This window comes from Mirounga angustirostris, unplaced genomic scaffold (genome assembly GCF_029215605.1).
Source record: "Mirounga angustirostris isolate CCGP_5_RB_7025 unplaced genomic scaffold, mMirAng1.0.hap1 SCAF_5, whole genome shotgun sequence".
Taxonomy (NCBI): domain Eukaryota; kingdom Metazoa; phylum Chordata; class Mammalia; order Carnivora; family Phocidae; genus Mirounga; species Mirounga angustirostris.
The window spans coordinates 1,783,667-1,802,202 of record NW_026991713.1 but is presented as its reverse complement, the minus strand read 5'-3'; the positions used below and the strand labels follow the sequence as shown (position 1 = coordinate 1,802,202).

The 18,536-nt window shown below is 61.3% G+C and overlaps 1 protein-coding gene across 1 annotated transcript in view; it reads left to right on the top strand.

Moving 5' to 3' along the window:
* The window catches only part of TAFA5 (TAFA chemokine like family member 5), a 122,127-nt gene that overhangs the window by 72,124 nt on the left and 31,467 nt on the right, over positions 1-18,536 (top strand). The gene's annotated exons all lie outside the window — the stretch shown is intronic.

Here is an 18,536-nt window from a genome sequence, read left to right as displayed (position 1 = left end):
GAGGGATGATGGATGATTGAGGAGATGGATGGATAGAAGGATAGATTGGTGGATGGATGGATAGATGGGGATGGATGGATGACGGGTAGGTGGATGGATGAGTGGATGGATGGATGGATGAGTGGGTGGATGGATCATAGGTGGATGATGGGTAGATGGATGGATAGAGGGATGATGGATGGATGGGTAAGTGGATGATGGGTGGGGAGGTGGATGGAAGGATGGGTGGATGGATGGATAGACAAAGGATGGCTTTCTCAGTATTTTGTGGGCTCCACAGTGCGTGGAATCTCTGAGTAGGGTAAGTCCGTGTGCTAGCGGGGCACTGGCTTGCCCAAGGAAGCAGTCCGTGCTGTTGCCTCAGTGTCTCCTTGCCGTGGCCTGGGTCTCTCCCGTACCGGCAGGACCACACCTCTGCGGTTGCCCTCACCTCTGCTGCTTCCCCAGAGACTAATACAGCTGCCCCCGATGTCCTCTCTCAATGAAGGGATGTCCCAACTCTGAGTGAAGGACTGGGGGGCTGTTCCCACACGATGGGGCTTCAGGTGCAGCTCCACCAGCAGGAAGCCCTCTGCTTCCTGGAGCCAGAGGGGACGCTCTCCTCTCCATACACTGAGATTAAAACCTGGCTCTTCTCTTGGCCTCCCTGTTCAGTAGCTCCTGTCAATTCATGGGAATTTGCCTAAGAAAAATGATTGGAGTGTTTTTTTTTCTTCTTCCTCTACTTAAATTCCTTAATCCTAATGAAATAATGAAACAGCTAGCTCATGACAACTGGCTTTTTTTTTTCCCCTTTCTTCCTCTCAATCTAATTTGATTACCCAAATTTGGAGTGTTTTCCACTGGTGAGGTACGGTACACTCATTACAAAGTGAGGCTTCCACTCCTGAGTGCTGGGGGATAGTTCCTAGGCAGCTAATGAATCACGCTAATCAGAGAGCCATCTCGAAAATTAATACATTCTACTGTAACTATTTAAAGAAAAAATAATTATTGAGATTGTTCTCACTAAATTATGCTGTCTAGAAGTTGTAGAAAGAGAATTTTGTCTAATTTTAAGATGTAATCTGGGTTTTGCAGATTTTTCTTCTCCTGAGTGATTAAAGGAATCAGCGCTGGGTGGCCAGGGTGGGAGCATTCCTGCCTTCCGGGCCTTGGGCGTGTGGAGGGCCAGCCTCACGCAGGCCAAGGCCCTCGCTCCCCTCGGGGACTGTGCCCGTGAGCAAGCAGGCCTTGGAGGCACGCAACCCCCAGGCCGCTCCAGGGGTGGGGAGCTCCCTGCCTGCCTTCCTGGCATATGGGGTTAAAAGGGGACTCTTGACTTCACCAGCTCCTGCAAGCAGCGTGTCCTGACTTCGGAGATGGTTGTGGATGGGCCAGCCTGAGTGTGCAGCATGCCTCGTACCACTGGTGTGTGGCTTCACTGCGATCCTTCCCTCCCTGACCCCCGGCGACCCTCCTGGGACCTGGTGCTCACAGAGGAGCTGCAGACGTGCAGAACGGCCATGTGGCGTGGGGCGGGGGGGGCTTGGGGGGATGCGTAGGGCCCTTTCTCCACCTCTAACTCGGGGCATTAGCACACCGACCTCCTGGTCCAGCGTTGGGGGACTTCTCACCCACTCTGCTAAGCCAGGCCGGCCAGCCCCCCTGCCTCCCACATTCCCGGGGCCTTGGGGTTCAGGAGACTTCATCCATTACTTGGGACACACGTTCACCCCAAAAGGTGAGCTCCTACCTCAGACCGGGAGTCAGAGCGCAGTGGAGAGTTCCAGGCTCGCGACGAATATTACAGAAGCATGGGCAGGTATCTGCAGGGAGAGCACGGTGACGTGAGGGTGTGGGCCCCCCAGTTGGTTGGCTGTTTCGTCTGACCAGGTCATACAGGTGGCCATCCTGGTCAACAGTCTGAGTGGATTCAGTGCACACGGGCTCTTGGTTTGGAGCTCAGGTCGCCGCTGTGGCCCCACAGGGTGGTCCCGGCACCCAGGCGCGTCGGAGTCTCCTGGGCAGAGCACGAGAAACGCGGACGCCCCGTCCCAGCCACTCAGTCCGACTCCGGTGGGCGCCCCGGCTGCTTTGCTCTTCCTGCGGGCTGCTGTCCCTGCCTGCCTGCTCCATGCCGCCTCCCTCTGTCCCAGTCCTTGCCCCCTGAGCCTGTCCAGCTGGATGCTTCCTGTTGTCACTGGCAGGGTCCTCCGTGCCTGGGGCTCCTGTCCCTCCAGGCCGGTGGGCCGGGGCACACGAATGCCCCGGGGACTCGCCCCGCCTGGCACACACTCCCATGGAGCCGCCGTCCGTCAGGAAGCCTCCTGGCACCATGAGAGTTTTGTCCAGATACTGCCCGCAGAGGACGGTGCCTCTGCCCGCATGTCCCGAGACGGGGCTCAGCAGACGGGGAGCTGGGGTCGGGGGGTGCCCCTTCTCTTGGCCCCGAAGATGCTGCATCCCTGCTCTTGTCCCCGACTGGCGGGCTGGGCAAACTGCCCAAACAACCCCCTTCTCCCTGACAAGGTGGGGACTCCTAGCCAGGGCTCCTGGGAGTGGCCCTCCCCGCCCCCACAACACAGTCCTCAGGGAATGAGCCTGGGCTGGCTGACCCCTTGACCAGGTGCTCACTGAACATGCTGGAACCTCACAGAGGACCCAGCTACGATGGGCAGCACGTTCCAGAAAATGCTGCCTGAGGGTCCAGGTCGGGTTTGGGAGGGTCAGGGGGCCGCGGGGTGGGGGGGCCCCGGCTAATGAACTGTGAGCCCTCAGACCCTTGCTCCCCTCCCTGCATGGCCTGGAGGACCATGGCCCTTTGAAGACCCTGGCGGGTCGCCGAGCTGCACCGAGGGCCTGGTCACCCAGCATGTTGCCCCCACCCCAAGGGCGGTGTCCACTCCAGTGGCCTCTGGAGCTCCCTGAAGGCAGCAGAGCATTCTGTGATGCTCCAGGCTCACAGCAGGGACCGCACACCCGCCTGGGGTCTTCCCCACACGCCCCTACCGCTGCCTGCAGTGCCTTCTCTCCCTCGTCCCTGAACCTCGCCTCTTCCAGGAAGCCCTCCCGGCTGTCCCCAGGGCCTTCTGTGGACATCCCTAGTGTAACCTGTTCTTGGACTGCTGGCTCCAAGCTCCTCAGGACGGCCCGTGTCTCTGAGGCAGGGGACACTCGGTTGAGCCTGAGTGAGTGAGTGTGGCCCTCTCTCTGCCCGGAAGGCAAAGCGTCCCCCTGAGCTCGGGGGTCCCGGAGTCCGAGCTGAGCCTGCTCCCAGCCCCTCGCTTTCCCGATGGGTTTTTCTGGGCTGGAGCTCACGGGCCTCCTGCGTTTGGCCCTGACAGCTCTGCGTGAGGAGGCAGGGAAGGCCGCCAGCAGCATTCTCCATGAGCGACAAAGCTCTGCATCCGAGATGTTTTGTTTTGCATGGGTGCTGGCTGCCGAGCTCCTCGTCCCCTGTAGCCAAGGAGACCAGAGCAGGTCAGGGCCTTGGGCCAGGCCCCACCCCCAGGCACAGCAGGCTGTTTCTGGCTTAGCTCTGGGGGCGGCCTCACCTTGCTCAGCAAGGAGCATTCTTCCTGCTGTGGCCCCTTGAGGATCCAGGGGGTGTGGTATGCTGGGCACTGAGTGAACTAGTTTACAGAGGTATGGATGCACCTCTTCCCGTGATGATTTTGGCTTCACCTTCATGCCCGTCTTGAGTGAGGGCCAGGGAGATGGGCCCATGCAGCGGTGTGTGTGGATGGGCAGTCACCTACCAGATGGACCTGCTCTCAGGCACCCCTGGATGGAAATGATGGACACATTTGCAGGGGCACCCGGTGACCAGGAGCACAACCGGGCAGGTCACAGAAGATTCTGGAAGTCTAGGAGAGGGAAGGCCAGGCTCTGCATGAAGCCCTGCACATGGTCCCTCCTTGACCCTTTCCTGCACCTCCCGGTTTCCTCCCATGTCCCCTGGTCTGCATTGTAGCTGCCCTCCTGCTGGCCCGATCCTCTCTGGGTGATGGTGACAGCCTGCTCCCATCCCCCAGTACCCCATGGCCCTCCTTCGTGCACTCCCCGTGTGCCACAGCGAGCCCTTCACATATCACCTAGACCAGGCACTCTTGCGTAAAGGACTTAGGATTGCCAGGTGTGGCCATGTCCCCTGCCCAGGACACTGTCTGTTAATCCGGTGTCCTCTCTCCCCTTTTCCAACTCAACCCAGCAAGACCTCTGCAGCAGGGTCTACGGGACGCTGGGGGCCGTGCCCTCACACCCTGATTCTGGGGTGATGTCCACCTGCTGCCAGATGGGCCTCAGACTGGGAGCTGGACCGAGGGCGGGCATACTCTGCAGCTCTGGGCTCCCGACCTGAGCCCAGCTTGCAGGCTTCCATCCCTCCCGTGGCCCCTGGCCTCTCCTCCCCGGGCAGCCAAGGCTTTGGGGGATCCTTCTGGTGCCCTCCTCCCCAGGGTGCTCACTGTCCTGGCTGCCCTGGGGACCCTCACCAGGCTCTCAGGTGGGCGGCCAGAGCCTCTTGTGAGTTACTGCCCCCACCAGCTGCAGCTGACCCTGGCAGAGACCTGGCTCGAGGCGAGGATCTAAAGCATATTTCGGGGCCATTGGAGGCAATTTTATTTACCCAGTTCTTAGGAGTCAGCCACAGCCTGACAGTGGGGGAAAGATGAGGGGATGAAATGAGTCCTCTAAGTTGTGATGGAATCAGCATGGCACACCCCACAGACCCAGGTGCGGCAGACCCAGGTGCGGCCGGTTGTAATAACTGGAAATTCAGTAGGACTGGGGAACATTTGGAGGTTTTTGCAACAGACAGACAGACCAGGGTGTCTGTCTCTTCATCTGCCTCTCTGTTGGAGGTCCTTGTGAGGGTCTGCAGGTCTCGGGAGCAGGAGCATCCCAGAGCCCGCGGTGGGACCTGGAGGCCCCCTGGGGGCTGGATGCTCCCAGGTCATCTGGTGGCCCACCACGATGAGCCCCAGGACCCCAGACCCTCATTTACTCCCCAGAGGCTTCCTGTTGTGGGGACAGCGCAGGCCGGGACAAGGCACCGCTCGGGTGCTGATAGGGGGGAGGGGTCCCCTGATGAGACCGCCCCTCCCCCCACCCCCACGCCTGGTAGCCCTGGGTCCCTGCAGTGATCGAGGAGCACGCCCTCCACCGAGGACCCGGACTGCTGTTTTCTCATGTGTGATTCTTGGATCACCAGATGCTGTGCTTACTCTCCCCGACTTCCACACCAGGGCAGAATAAATGTTCGTGGGAGGGATTTATTCAGGCCCAAGGGCGTCGGAAGCTGCCTGTGACCCTCTCTCCCCTGAGACTCACACACCCAAGTGCAGGACGTGGTCAGGGCTCCCGTGGGAAAGACAGGCGTCCGTGACACGTGGAGGGCCTGGGTTCGGGGTCGAATTTGTTCCGTGTGCAAGCTGGTGGGACATGTCCGGGGCCACGGAAGTGTGCAGACCCTTGATCCCGTATTTCCATTCCTAGAAATTTGTCTCGAGAAAATAATTCTAACGAAGGGAGGAAAGGTGTGTCGATAGCAGCCTCACCCCGAGAGCGCAAACAGCGAGAACGCCCGCCATCAGGACGGTGTGCCGACCGGCAGCAGCCACGCCGGGTGGAGGTGCGGCGGAGGTGCGGCGAGAGGGAGGGCGGCCACGGAGCCACGTGGAGGCTGTGGCAGAGCTGAGGGGCGGAAGAAGCTGCAGCGTGAGACCCAGGGGAGCCTGCTCTCTTCCTGAGGCCCGTCCCCTGCTCTCCGGCTGGGCTGTCCCTCTGCTGGCCCCCACTCCGGCCTCGCTCTGGGGTACGGTCAGTGTGGCCACCACCGCGTGGACCCCACGGTCTCCACGGACGCACCTTGCACATGGCCCCGTGAGTGTGTCTGCTGTGTGAGGGGGCTGCAGGGCCCCCCAACCCACCGCCAGCCCTCAGATCTTAGGGCTGGAGGCTGACCCCCCAGCTCAGGCCAAGACACAGAGAGGACCGAGCTGGGCCTGCGTGTGTGTGGCTGCCCGGGCCTGTGGCGGTGCCGAGGAGTGGAGGCCCGGCCAGGCCCTCGCCCCGAGTCCCACTGTGTTTCTGGCCCCTGTAATCTCCCCACCGTGTGCGTCCACAGACTCCTTTGCAGGCGGTGAGCCCCGTGTGTGCCTGACCTCCAGAGTCCCCGCGTCCATCACGGGCCGCAGCCTGCACCTCCCTACTATTTGTGCCATGCCGCTGGCTGGGCACGGGGCGGGTCACCTGTCCTGCAGGCCCGCGTGCAGACGCTGGCTCTCTGACCACAGGTCAGGGCCGGGCTGCACGCTGTGTCTGCATGGGCGGGGCCTCCGGGGGGGAACCAGGGCGCGTGTCATCAGGGAGCTTTGGAATTGGACAAGTCACCCTGCTGGCTTCGAACAGAAGGCCCGTTATGCAACACGGGGGGAGGGGGGACGTCTGCCCCCGTGTGTGGGGGGGGGGTCACCGCGCTGTCCTCCCCAATGGCCCCCGGCGCTGGTCATCGGGTGTGGCCCTGTTGGAATGGTAGGGCTGCCGCGAGGCCGGCCACTGTCATGTGTGACCATCAGCACCGTGCGTGCGGCGACCCGCCTGCTGTCGAGCGTGGGGCGCCATGAGGCCTTCCGATTCGCTCCACGCCACCCACTCGCCCTCCCCAGCCCCGCCCTGTCGTGCTGTCATTCATGTGGCAGGTGGGGAAGTGGGCGCAGAGAGGGCCGGCACCCCCCTCAGGGCCCCGCTGTGGGCGGCCCCACGGGACACGGACCCGCGGGGCTGCCTGAGGACACTGTCCTGGGCCCTGCCTCCGGGCGCGTCTCCCTTTCCCCTTCCGCTGTGTCCCCACGGCTCCAGCGCTTGCTGCCCATGGTGCCCATGGGTGCCGGTCGGCGGGCCCCTCGAGGCCCCTGCCCACGGGCCGCACGGAACACAGCGCGTGGGGCTCTGGTTGGGCTGACCAAAGCTCAGCCCCCCGCATGGTCACTCCTCAGCTGTGTGACCTTGGCAAGTTTCCTGACCCTCTGAGCTCCCGGGTCCCGCTCTGTGATGTCGAGATAAGGCCATTCAGTCCTTGCTGAGTAATGAGCAGCAGCGATCGTCACAACAAATGAGCACGGGACTCCCTGGGAGGACCAGCGAGGTGTCCCTGCGTCCTCAGGCTTCATGCATGTCCCCAGTGGCTTGTGTGGGATTCCCTAAGAGCCAGGTGGCCCTGCTCCATCCCACACTGCCTTTGGGCCTTGGCGTTTTCGGTGATCGTTTCTGGAGCATAGAAGGTGCCTCTGGGGGCGAGAGCATATACATGTCTCCCACGGCCATGGGGGTGACCCTGCAGACATTCTAGCTTTCTGTTATCCCGAGCCTGGTGCGGCTGACCCTGCAGGTGGGGCAGGGTCCAGGGAGGTCTGGATGTGCTAGCTCATCTCCACATGGCCCCCAGCCCTCCCCAGGCCAGGTGGTACCTCACCGTGCACCCCAGACCCTGCACACGTGTCCCCGTGTACCAGTCACCTGTCCTAATACTGTCCTTGTCCTTCAGGGCAGTGCTCAGGTGACTCACCCGTGTCCTCAGGGCCAGGCTGCCCAGGGAGGGCCAGCAGAAAGTGGGCTCCAGGAGGGGAGGCTGAGGACAGCTTGGGAACCACCCCTGGTGCCCTCTGACCTCCCAGCCCCGTGGGCCGTCCTGGCGGGAGGCACCTTATACGGCCCCATGGAGCAGAGAGATGGTAGCCCAGGGCCTTCCTCATCCTCCAACCCTTCGCTCCAAGATCCTGGCTCACTTAGACTTCAGGGTCCGCATCAGCTCTTTACACGGCAGATTTTTCTGGAACCTTGGTACGTCCCACTTAATGTTTGACTCCTGTGGGTCAGTGTGTGTGTGTACCTATAATTAGCGTGTATGACTGTGTATTAACTGTCAGCCACCCCTTTCCCGGTATGGGGCCTGACCCCGTGTCACCGGTAAGATCTGGGAGGCTTCGGGGGACATGCACGTCTGGGTCAGACCTGCCAGAGAGGGTCACGCCCTCGCCTCGGACAGGCTGGGATCGGGTCCGTGTGTGATCGCCCCGGAGAACGTGGCCGGAGCCCTCCTGCAGCCCCACTGGCTTTGTTCTGGATGATTCATTTTTCCAAGCTGTTGAGTAAAATAAGCAGATCCGTATGCTAATGGGAATGAGGAAACAGTTATTCTAAAGGGAGCCATGCAGTGTATGAGCAGCGAAGAGCCTGGTGTCGAGTGGAGCCGCGCAGTCTCCATGGTCCCCAGGCAAATTAGCACGTCCGTCCCTGTCCATCTGTCCAAACACGCTGCCGTCGGCCAGACTCCGGTGCCTCGGGCTCAGCTGCGTCTGCGGCCCTCCGGTGCGGGGCGGGCGAGGGCATCTGCTGCGGTGCATGGCTGAGCTTCCCTCCAGAGGGGTTGCACCGAGGCGTATTTGTGCCAGGAAACCAGGGGGGACTTCCAGGTCCTTCCCACCTGGCGGGGGGGAGCTGGCTCTGCATTTCCCACACGTGCCGCTCGGCTCCTCAACTGGACACCACATGCAGGGGTGCACACGTGCATATATGCACACATCTGCATGCTAGCACACGCGTGTGCACTGTATACACACGTGTGCACGTGCACACAGCATCACATACATGTGTGCCCACACAGACACACTGTCCAATTCAGTCACTTATGGACACGTGGTTGACAGCTTGAAGCATGAGCACCTTGGCCATGCGAAGTGCTCGTGGCCCTGGTGAGCTGGTTGAACTGGGGTCCACTGAGACCCTCACGCTCATCCCCTGTGGACCCCTGATGGGCAGGAATGGGAGGAGTGAAATCAGGGGTGGTTACACCAGTCCTAGGACTCCCTTGCCGTCAGGGAGGTGGAGCGAGCAGGCTGCCCGGCCCCAGGCCCATTGCCCTCATGCCAATGCCACGCTGGGTCCTCACCTGCACAGACTCTGTTTCTAAGCATCTGTGTAGCCATGACCACTTGGGCCAGGTGGACCAGGGGCCTTCCAGTCCTGTGTGTCTCCATCCCGCCATCCATCCTCCTTCCTGCCCTGGGAACCTTCACAGAGCTGTGGGTGGTCCTGCACCATGCTGGGTCAGGCTGTCAGACAGAAGACCCCCACAGCCTACCACAGGGACAGCAGTGGGGGGGCTGTGCTGTCCTGGAGGAAGAGGCAGAAGGGGGAGGGGGTGGAAGAGAGGGTTTCCGGGAGAGGGGATGCCCGCATGGGGGAAGGGAGACTTGGGGGGCAGAAGAGTAAGGGGGCAGGGCGTCTTGGAAGGTCTGACCCCCAGGAGCATCGGGGAACCCAGGTGGGTCTTCTGCTGCTGGAGCAGATGGGCAGGGAAGGGAGGCGGAGCTCAGAAGCTTCTGGACCTGGGTACCAGCAGTGGCCCCTTACCCTGGCCTCCTAGGAGGCTACAGGAGTGGTGGTGGTGGCGGGGTAGGAGGCCCATTTGGAGGGCGGCACTCACCTGGTGGTGCAGAGAAGAGCCAGGAGACAGAAACTCCCAGGCCTCAGTCTTCCCATCTGTGAAAGGGGCTCGTGCTCCCTCCCTGAAGGAGGACCCTGGGGCTTGATGAGGTTGTTAATACAAGTTACCCGTAATTAGCAAGGGCTCCGTGATGGCCTTTCCTGCCCTTTCCCTCCTCACGGGGCCTCACCTTACAAGCTTGTCCAGACGACGCCATCACCTTGAGCATTCTCTGCCTCTCGTGGTTGTCTTCCCTGGCGGGCATCTTCAGAACTGTGGCCTGGAGGGGGTGCACACTCCTGGCCGAGGGCTTCCCCCGGGGCCATGGTGCTGTCCCAGGAGCTGGTGCGGTGCCACGCTCACACAGAGCCAAGTGCTCAGGGAACGTTAGCTGATTAAAAGTCTTCCGGGCCTTCTGGAGAGAGATGCGGCTGTTTGGAGGATTCGTGAGAAATCACAGGAGTAAAGCACCATTACCCTTCTGGAGAGTAAATGAACTCAGAAAATGGCTCAGCATTCTGCTTGTTATTAGGTCCGAGTGAGCTCAGAGCCTGATTGCCTGGGAGCCCTGCTCCCGGCCCAGCCTCGGGGGCAGATCTTCACAGGGGAGACCCCAGGCCGGGGCAGCTGGAGAGCTCCCGGCAGGCTGTGCTCACCTGTTTTCCTGGGACAAGGATGCCTTCCTGGACTCGGGTCTCATGCTAATTCCTGCCAGTAAAGTCAGCGTTCTGATCGAGGACTCCACTGGACAGGTGGAAGTTGGGGGGGGGGGTGCGCTCTGTGAACTCGGACGCACGGGATGCACCTCCGAAGGTACACCAGGCTCTGCGTGAGTTCCGAGGCATCGCGGTGCCTTTGGTGTGGGCTCCAGGTCCCAGCACCGACGTGGCCCAGCTGCAGAGCTGCTCCAGGGGAATGAGGGGCATCCGTGGGCTGTGTCCCCGGGGAGGGGGACCTGCTGGGCCTGGCAGGTGGTCCCGTGGGCTCAGGGGCCTGGAGAGAGGGCGGCCTGGGAGGCCGGGTGGACAGAGGATGTGATCCCACTTAGGGCAGAATGTCCTGGGGCTGGACAGAGATGAGGAGGCCAGAATTCAGGCTCCAGGATGCCGTACCCTCATGGGCCTTACGGGCCAAGAGGGCAGGTTCGCGCTTGGACCTCGTGGTCCTGTGGGGCTGCTGGGGACGCCTGGGCGAGCAGCTGACCTGTTAGAAGTTGGGTTTGGTGATTGTGCCTGCACCATCTATGCTTGGCTGTTCCTCGTGCTTGTCGAGCACCTGCCCTGGGGCACTGCCTCCGCTCGGTGCCCACCTGCCTCTGCAGGAGCAGGTGCCTTCTGGAGCGCAGCTGGCACTCCCAGCGGGGGAGGGGGACTCATGCTGGTACAGCACACTTCCTTACTGCTCCCCGTTTAACCTGCAGCTCATGGCACATAGCATTTGCGAGGCTTCTGGCCCACCTGGGGTGTCACCATCACACCCCGATTCCAGGTCGGGCTCTGGGGCTACTGTGTGGTGGGGACGCAGGTTTACCTTCTACTGCCATGTGGACAGGGTGGGAGCATCAGGCCCTGCCTGCAGCCTGGCATCTGGAGGCCCTTGCACAGGGAGCATCAAGCATCAGGTGCGGTGTGTTCTCTGTTGGTCTATTTGGAGAAACCGACCAGGAGCTGAATTGAGAGGCTCAAGGAGCCCAGCCGGTGGCAGGGTTGAGACTCGAACCCATGCCTCCTGCCTCCCAGCACTGCTCACCCTCCGCCGTGAGTCCTGAGACTCCATAGACTGGGGAGGACACACACCCTTGCAGGCCGAATCAGGGCAGGCAGGTGGTCCTGGCTGGATGCTCCCCAGTGCCCACAGGCCCTCAGTAGCTGCGTACTCACCACTGGGCCTGGGGGTGCTGAGCTGGGGCCCTGCTTCCCGCAGCTGCATAGGCATTTCTGCTTGGCATCTCTGCTTCCAACAGAGTCCTCTGCTGATGGGACGAAACTGGGTGTGAGGTTTGTGCAAACGCAGCTCAGCAGCCTTCGCGATCCACTGTTCTCCAACAATGCTAGAGGTTGTTAGGAATGAAATGCAGGGGGCTCCTCCATCCACATGCTCGGGAAAAGGTATGCGAGGCCTCACTAGCTCTCCCCCATGCTGCGCTGTGGGCACAAGGCAGGAGGTACCAGGTTGGGATGCATCGGGGAGGGTCTGGAAAGGGAGAGCTGTGCTGGAATGACAGGGGCCACAGGGGGCAGTTACAGGTTGACTGCTAGACTCAAACCCCAGCTTCTCATGATTCCATGTCCCAGGGGTACTCAGAACCTGCACCGTCTGAAAGAGGTTCCTGAGAGCCTCTACCAAGGACTCTGGTGGGAATGAAGGGGCCAGTGTGCTCAGCACAGCAAGGGCTCAATCCAGGAGCTGCTGATGCTGCTGATGGTTGACAATAGTGCTGGTGATGATGGTGATGGTGAGGGTGGTGGTGATGATGGTTGACAATAGTGCTGCTGCTGATGGTGATGGCAATGATGGTGATGATTAATTAAGATGATGGTGACGAATGTGCTCACTTCAGCACATATACTAAGATGATGGTGATGATGATGGTGGTGATGGTGATGATGGTGGTGATGATGATGGTGATGATGATGATGGTGGTGATGGTGATGATGATGGTGATGCTGCTGATGGTTGACAATAGTGCTGGTGATGATGGTGATGGTGAGGGTGGTGGTGATGATGGTGATGGTGGTGATGGTGATGATTAATTAAGATGATGGTGACGAATGTGCTCACTTCAGCACCTATACTAAGATGATGGTGATGATGATGGTGGTGATGGTGATGATGGTGGTGATGATGATGGTGATGGTGATGATGGCGGTGATGGTGGTGATGATGATGATGGTGGTGATGGTGATGATGATGGTGATGGTGGTGATGGTGATGATTAATTAAGATGATGGTGACGAATGTGCTCACTTCAGCACATATACTAAGATGATGGTGATGATGATGGTGGTGATGGTGATGATGGTGGTGATGATGATGGTGATGGTGATGATGGCGGTGATGGTGGTGATGATGATGATGGTGGTGATGGTGATGATGATGGTGATGATGGTGATGGTGGTGATGGTGATGATTAATTAAGATGATGGTGACGAATGTGCTCACTTCAGCACATATACTAAGATGATGGTGATGATGATGGTGGTGATGGTGATGATGGTGGTGATGATGATGGTGATGGTGATGATGGCGGTGATGGTGGTGATGATGATGATGGTGGTGATGGTGATGATGATGGTGATGATGGTGATGGTGGTGATGGTGATGATTAATTAAGATGATGGTGACGAATGTGCTCACTTCAGCACATATACTAAGATGACGGTGATGATGGTGGTGATGGTGATGGTGGTGATGGTGATGATGGTGATGGTGGTGTGGTGTTGGTAGTAGTACTGATGGTGGTGGTGATGAGGAGGCCTCTTGAGCCTGAGGAAGCTAGATCTGCTGAGAGTAAGTGTAGGGTAGCAGAGAAGACTTTGCAGCCAGATCCCTGGGCCTTTGAGGTTTCTGGAATGTGCTCCAGAAAGGGAGAACCAGGACTGAGCATCCTCCAGGCTCAGTATGGTGCCAATGTGTGGCAACATCCATTTGTGCCCTTTTCCACACTGCCCTTCACAGGTCATTTGGGAGGAAGGAGAAAGAAGCAGCTGACCAGGCTCCATGGAGGGGTGGGTCCAGCTGTGGGCAGGGAGGGATCAGTGCTTAATTGAGTTAGGGGCCAGCTCTAATTACTGCATGACCCTGGCAGCGACGTAGCATATTCTGTTACTCAAATGACTAAAATGAATGTGGGATCTATCAGAATCCCAGGGGAGACACTTCCCCCACTGGAGGGGTCAGAGGGACCGTGGGAAACCAAGGCTACCCCACGGTCCATGAGCATTGACACACCTGCATCCAGATCCGCATGTCTCTGGGCTGGGGCCACAGCAGGGAGACCCCAGAGGAGGCCGTCACGGGAGACCAAAGCCCCTTTGGCTGGAGAAAGGGTGGTGGGCTACAGGGCACCTCCTCCTGGGCTCCCTTCTGCAGCCCCAGGCTGGTCCACTGGGTATGGAGGCTCCATGTATGTCTAGGGCAGCCGCTCTCTGGACAGTCTCAGGCACCAGCTCTGCCTCCTTCTCCGACCAGCTAGTCACGGGCGGGCAGCAGTGTTCCTGGGACGTTCCTGGGACTTAAATTGTTTGAAAACTCGTTTAAGGGGAAGCTACTTCCTTGGGCCCCTCACTATTGACCTAAATCGTTTTTATTATAATGTTGCAGGAATATGAGCAAACGCCAAGCTGGGAACCCTCATCGGACCGTAAACTGGAATAGGGTGAAACCATTTACAAATTAAACACAACCAAAACTGCAAAACCAATAAAATTTACATTTGCGGCATTCATTTTACAAGGCAGATGTTTGGGGAAGACATAGCTCTAGCGCTGTGCTTGCCGCAGGGACGTACCTGCAGGTTCGCTCCACGTTTAGATTTCCTCCTGTACTTGCTTGGAGGCTGTGAGGTTGGGGATGCTGATCACGCATGGGGGCACATTGTATGAAATCGTGCTGATCATTGTGCGTCTTTGTGTGTCGTGAGCAGACCTTATATTTCACCCAGAGCCGTCCAGAGGCATTCCCAGTACCTGCCCAGAGCTTCTCATGCACCTAGACACATTGGCCTCGCTGCATGATCCAGTCACGACAGGGGCTGGGGCAGAGCCCTGCATGTGTTCTGCCACACGCTCTCCTCCTGGACGGGCGGGGAGCAAGCAGCGCACGTGTGGGGTGTGTGTCCCCGGGTGCTGCACCCCACAGCCCTGGGGCAGCCTGCCATGTGACACGAGGTGCCCTAGCACTCACCCCCTCCCCCTGTGCAAACCCTGAGGAGCCTCTTCTCCCTGGTGGGGGATGACACCCGTAAGAATGGGGAGTGCCGCCAGGATGGCCAAGCTGATTCCCGGTGGGGGCAGGTCCCTAGCATTCTCTAGAAAAGGCCTTGGAAGGACGATGCTGTGACAGCCATCAGTCTGATGTCATACAAGTAGCTGGGGGAGACACTGGTCCTTGCTGTGTGTCTGAAGTCTGGACTCTCATGGGGGACGGTCATGGGGCCCCGACGCCGGCTGGGCCCTCTGCAGACCCCGTCGGGCTCTGCCTCCTCCCTGGGGGTTGGCGCTCGGGGACAGCTGCTCAACCCTGGTCTCAGGCAGCTGGTCACCAAGGGGGACCCCAGGGAGTGTGGCAGGAGGGCTATGTGCGTCGTGCCCCCAAGCCACTGTGTGAGGGGCAGAGAGCAGGGGCCCTGACTGCACCCCTGCATGGGGCCAGGGACTCCGCAGCTGGACTCGCCGCCCGTCTCGGCCCCAGATGAAAGCTTCCGGCTGCTCCAGGAGAGTACCAGGGGCTCGGTGGAGAGATTACCCTTCAGTCAGGGGAGCGTCCAGCTCAGAGTGGTGGACGCCGACCCCACCCCTCCGGCTCCGAGGCCCCATGCCCCCCACCCAGTCCTGCTCCAGGCAGGGAGCCCCCTCAGTTGGTCCTTCTCGGGGTCCAGCTGGGGGCAGGGGCTGGTGGAGAGAGTTTCCTGGCTGTGTTCATCAGACCCCGCTGCATGCGGCACTAGGCCCTACGTGGACCAGGTGCCACACCACCCCCTGCATCTCTCACAGGAAGATAGCGCTTCCCCAGCGCACTTGAGTATGTGCCCCAGGCCGGGTCCTGAGGCAGGCGAGGCCGGGTTGCTGGTGGGCCGGGAGGACCCTCCCTCCAATCCCACCGCCGCCCTGCATGAGCAGGCATCAGCACGGCCCTGCTATGTCTCCGAAGGGCTGTCCTTTCCCTCGAAGGCAGTTCACTCCCCTGTCCCCTCTTGGAAGTGTCCGTGCTGCCCCCATCAGGCCCCTGTCACCCTGGGGCTGCCCTGATCTGTCTTCAGCCCCGTTCACGTTCACGGCCTGCCCGAATGTTGTTCTGGCAAATTGGCCTTCCAGCAGATGGACCGGGGCCATCTAGCATGCTGTGTCTGGGACTCGCACGCTCTCCGCTTCTCGGCTGTTCTCCCTGACGCCCGGCACCGGCTACCGCTCGCCGCTCTCCCGAGACCAGGGCGACCGGTCCTGGCCAGCCATCGCCTTGCCGTCCCTCTGTCCCCATAATGCCGGCCCAGCACCGTCAGTGCCCTGAGCTGGCTGCCCACACGGTGCCCACAGCTCCCGTTGTTGACGCGTGCCTTGGCTGAGGCAGTGGGAGGCTGAGGCATTGGGAGACTGAGGCAGAGCTCCTGTCCCGGAAGCACCTAAACGTCCACATGCAGGGCGGCCTGGAGCCTCAGCCTGAGGCCCTCAGCTCTCGGGGCAGAGCGTGCGGGCGGCGCGGTGAGCTCACTCCCCTGCCTGGCCAGCAGCAGGTGCATGGGGCGGACGCTGTGGCTACAAGCCTGTTCACGAGCAAGACGTGTTCGGGAGTGCTGGGTGCCTGGTGGCCTCTCTGGGGACGCAGGGCAGGTGGGGACATGCCGAGGGAGAAGGGAGTGGCGCCGCCCCAAGGCCAGGCCGGCACCCTGTCAGAGGCCCGGGGTTGTGCAGTGGCTCCATTTCAGCCCCCAGCACCCGTCTGCAGAAGCTGCCCTCCCCGGGCCCAGGGACGGGCACGGGCGACGTGGTGATGACCCCTGGTGTGCCGTGGGCCGAGGCCCTCCCCCGCTGTGGCACACGGCTGGCTGCCACCAGTGTCCCCAGAGGCCAGCAGTCCGCCACTGTCGCTCACGGCCCCGTGCACCCCCTCCCCGGCGCCGGAGCGTCTCGGAAGTGGTGACGTGTGGCATGAAAGGTCCCTTTGTCCCTGGGATGTGGCGGCCAGTCCTGTGCCTCCAGCAGGAAGTGGGCTCAGGCAGGGTGAGCGAAGCCCAGCAGCAGACAAAAGGCGTGTGTGCTCAGCAGCAGCCCCGCGGTGCCCTCGGCTGACCTGGCACCCGGCACGCCCAGGCTGCCCCACGGCATGGGGGGGGGGGGGGACAGTCAGCGACTGCTTGTGCTTGCACGCCTGTGTGTGCGCCTGTGAACACAAGGCGGGTACGTGTCCGCGTGTGTGTGTGCGCTTGTGAACGGACACATGGGCACGTGTCCGTGTGTGCTGTTTGCATGCCCGTGGGTCTGTGTATGCGTGTTTGCCCGTGTTCACACATTTCACGTGCGCACGCGTGTTGGGGTGCGCAAGCATGTACATGTATGGTCAGATGCGTGGCTGCAGTGTGGGCGGGACTCGTGTCCCTCCCCCCCGGAAGGCTGTGAGGACCCGGCCCCCTGTCCTGCCTCACTGTCCCTCTCTCTGGCCTGTGGCCACGCTCACGCATGGTCACACGTGCTGGGGGCCAGGGCTGGGGGCCACGTGCTCCCTCCCTCCCACGTCTGCCCGCTCTCAGCTGAGTGCGCAACGGTCAGGAAGGCGTCGAGAGAGCAGCCCACGCTGCTTCGAGCGAGGCGAGCGGGCGCAGTGGAACTGAGGGTGGCGTCGCGGGGCGAGGAGGCCTCGGCCGCAGGCCGGGCGGGGAAGGAGACTGCCGTGAGGCCTGCAGACGGGTGAGTCCCGAGGTCAGCGTCTGTCCCCCTCACGCCCCCGGTCCGAGTGACTGCAGGCGGCCCGACCGTGAGGGCTGCGTGTCCGTGCGCGCTGACGGGCCGAGCCTGGGCCGGGTCCTTCCAGCGACACCTTCTCCGCCCCCAGCTCCGTGCTTCCCCTGGGGGACGGAGCACCAGGGTGAGCACACGGCACTGCAGGAGGGAACCCAGGCCTGGCTCTGCCGCCTTCCCGCGTCGCCACATGTCCTGCAGACCAGGCCGCCCAGCACGGGCCAGGACCTGCCCTCCACACGTGCAGCCCCGTTCGGGATGGCCCAGGCCCGGCGTGCAGGGCCTCGCAGGAGGTGCGACCTCAGGCTCCCTGCCTCCAGAACCTCATTGCCTTCTTGCCACAGGAGGGCACATCTGTCCCCGAGACAGCCTTACTCCTGCTCTCGGGCCCTCAGCAGGGGCTGGGGCGGCCCCGGGCCTCCCTGCGGGCTGAGGTTCTGCACCGTTGGCCTGCTACGATGGCCACGTGCCCCTGGGTGGGGCTCGGGCACGGTTGGGGAGCGTGGCTGCAGATGCTCTTCGATCCATCCGTTAGCCTGCTCCACCCCGCTCCTCACGGCTGATCCCGGGAAGCTCCTCCTTTACTCGTCAGGATCGTGGCTCAGGCACTCCGGCAGGGTTTCCAGGGATTGGGCTGTGTGTGTGCTCCATGCCCGTAGCCTCTCTGTGGGCGTAAGGGGTGCACATGCGGGCACACAGCAGGCCTTTTGGGGCATCTGTTACTGTCACAAAACGGTGCATCTGGGAAGACGATGCTGCTCGGGGCTCCGGCAGGGATAGGAGCAGGGGAGGAACGAGGCCCCGGGGATGTGTTGGGAAAGGCGCCGAGCTCCTGTGCCTGCGGTCCAGAGAGAGGCTCCCGCCTCCACCCAGCTTCCCGTCCCAGGGGTCCTGCCGGGACGGAGGCTGTGCCCCGGTGAGCAGAACCTGGCGCGTCCCCGCCCCGCCTGGGGAACCGTGCAGGTGCTCGGCTGGCATGTTTCCCATGCCAACTTCCCAGTGGGATGAGAAACACGTCCGCAGGGTGGGTCTCCCTCGCGTCACCGCCTGTGAGGCTGCGGGGACAGAATACCACAGGCCGGGCGGCCTCAGCAGCAAACGTTTGTCTTCTCACCACCCTGGGGGCCGGGAGTTTGAGAGGACGGGCCAGCCGGCCCAGGTGCTGGCAGGAGGCCTCGCACAGCTCGGTGTCTCTACTCGCGAGGGCACTGATCCTATCAGATCGGGACCCCACCCTCATGACCTCACTTAACCTGAATGACTTCTATAAAACACTGTCTCCGAGGACCCCCACACCAGGGGTTAGGGCTTCACCACGTGACTTTGGGGGCACAGTCCCATCCATGGCAGGGCCTAGAAAGGAGTTGGTGTCAGGGTGACGAGCTGTTGTATCC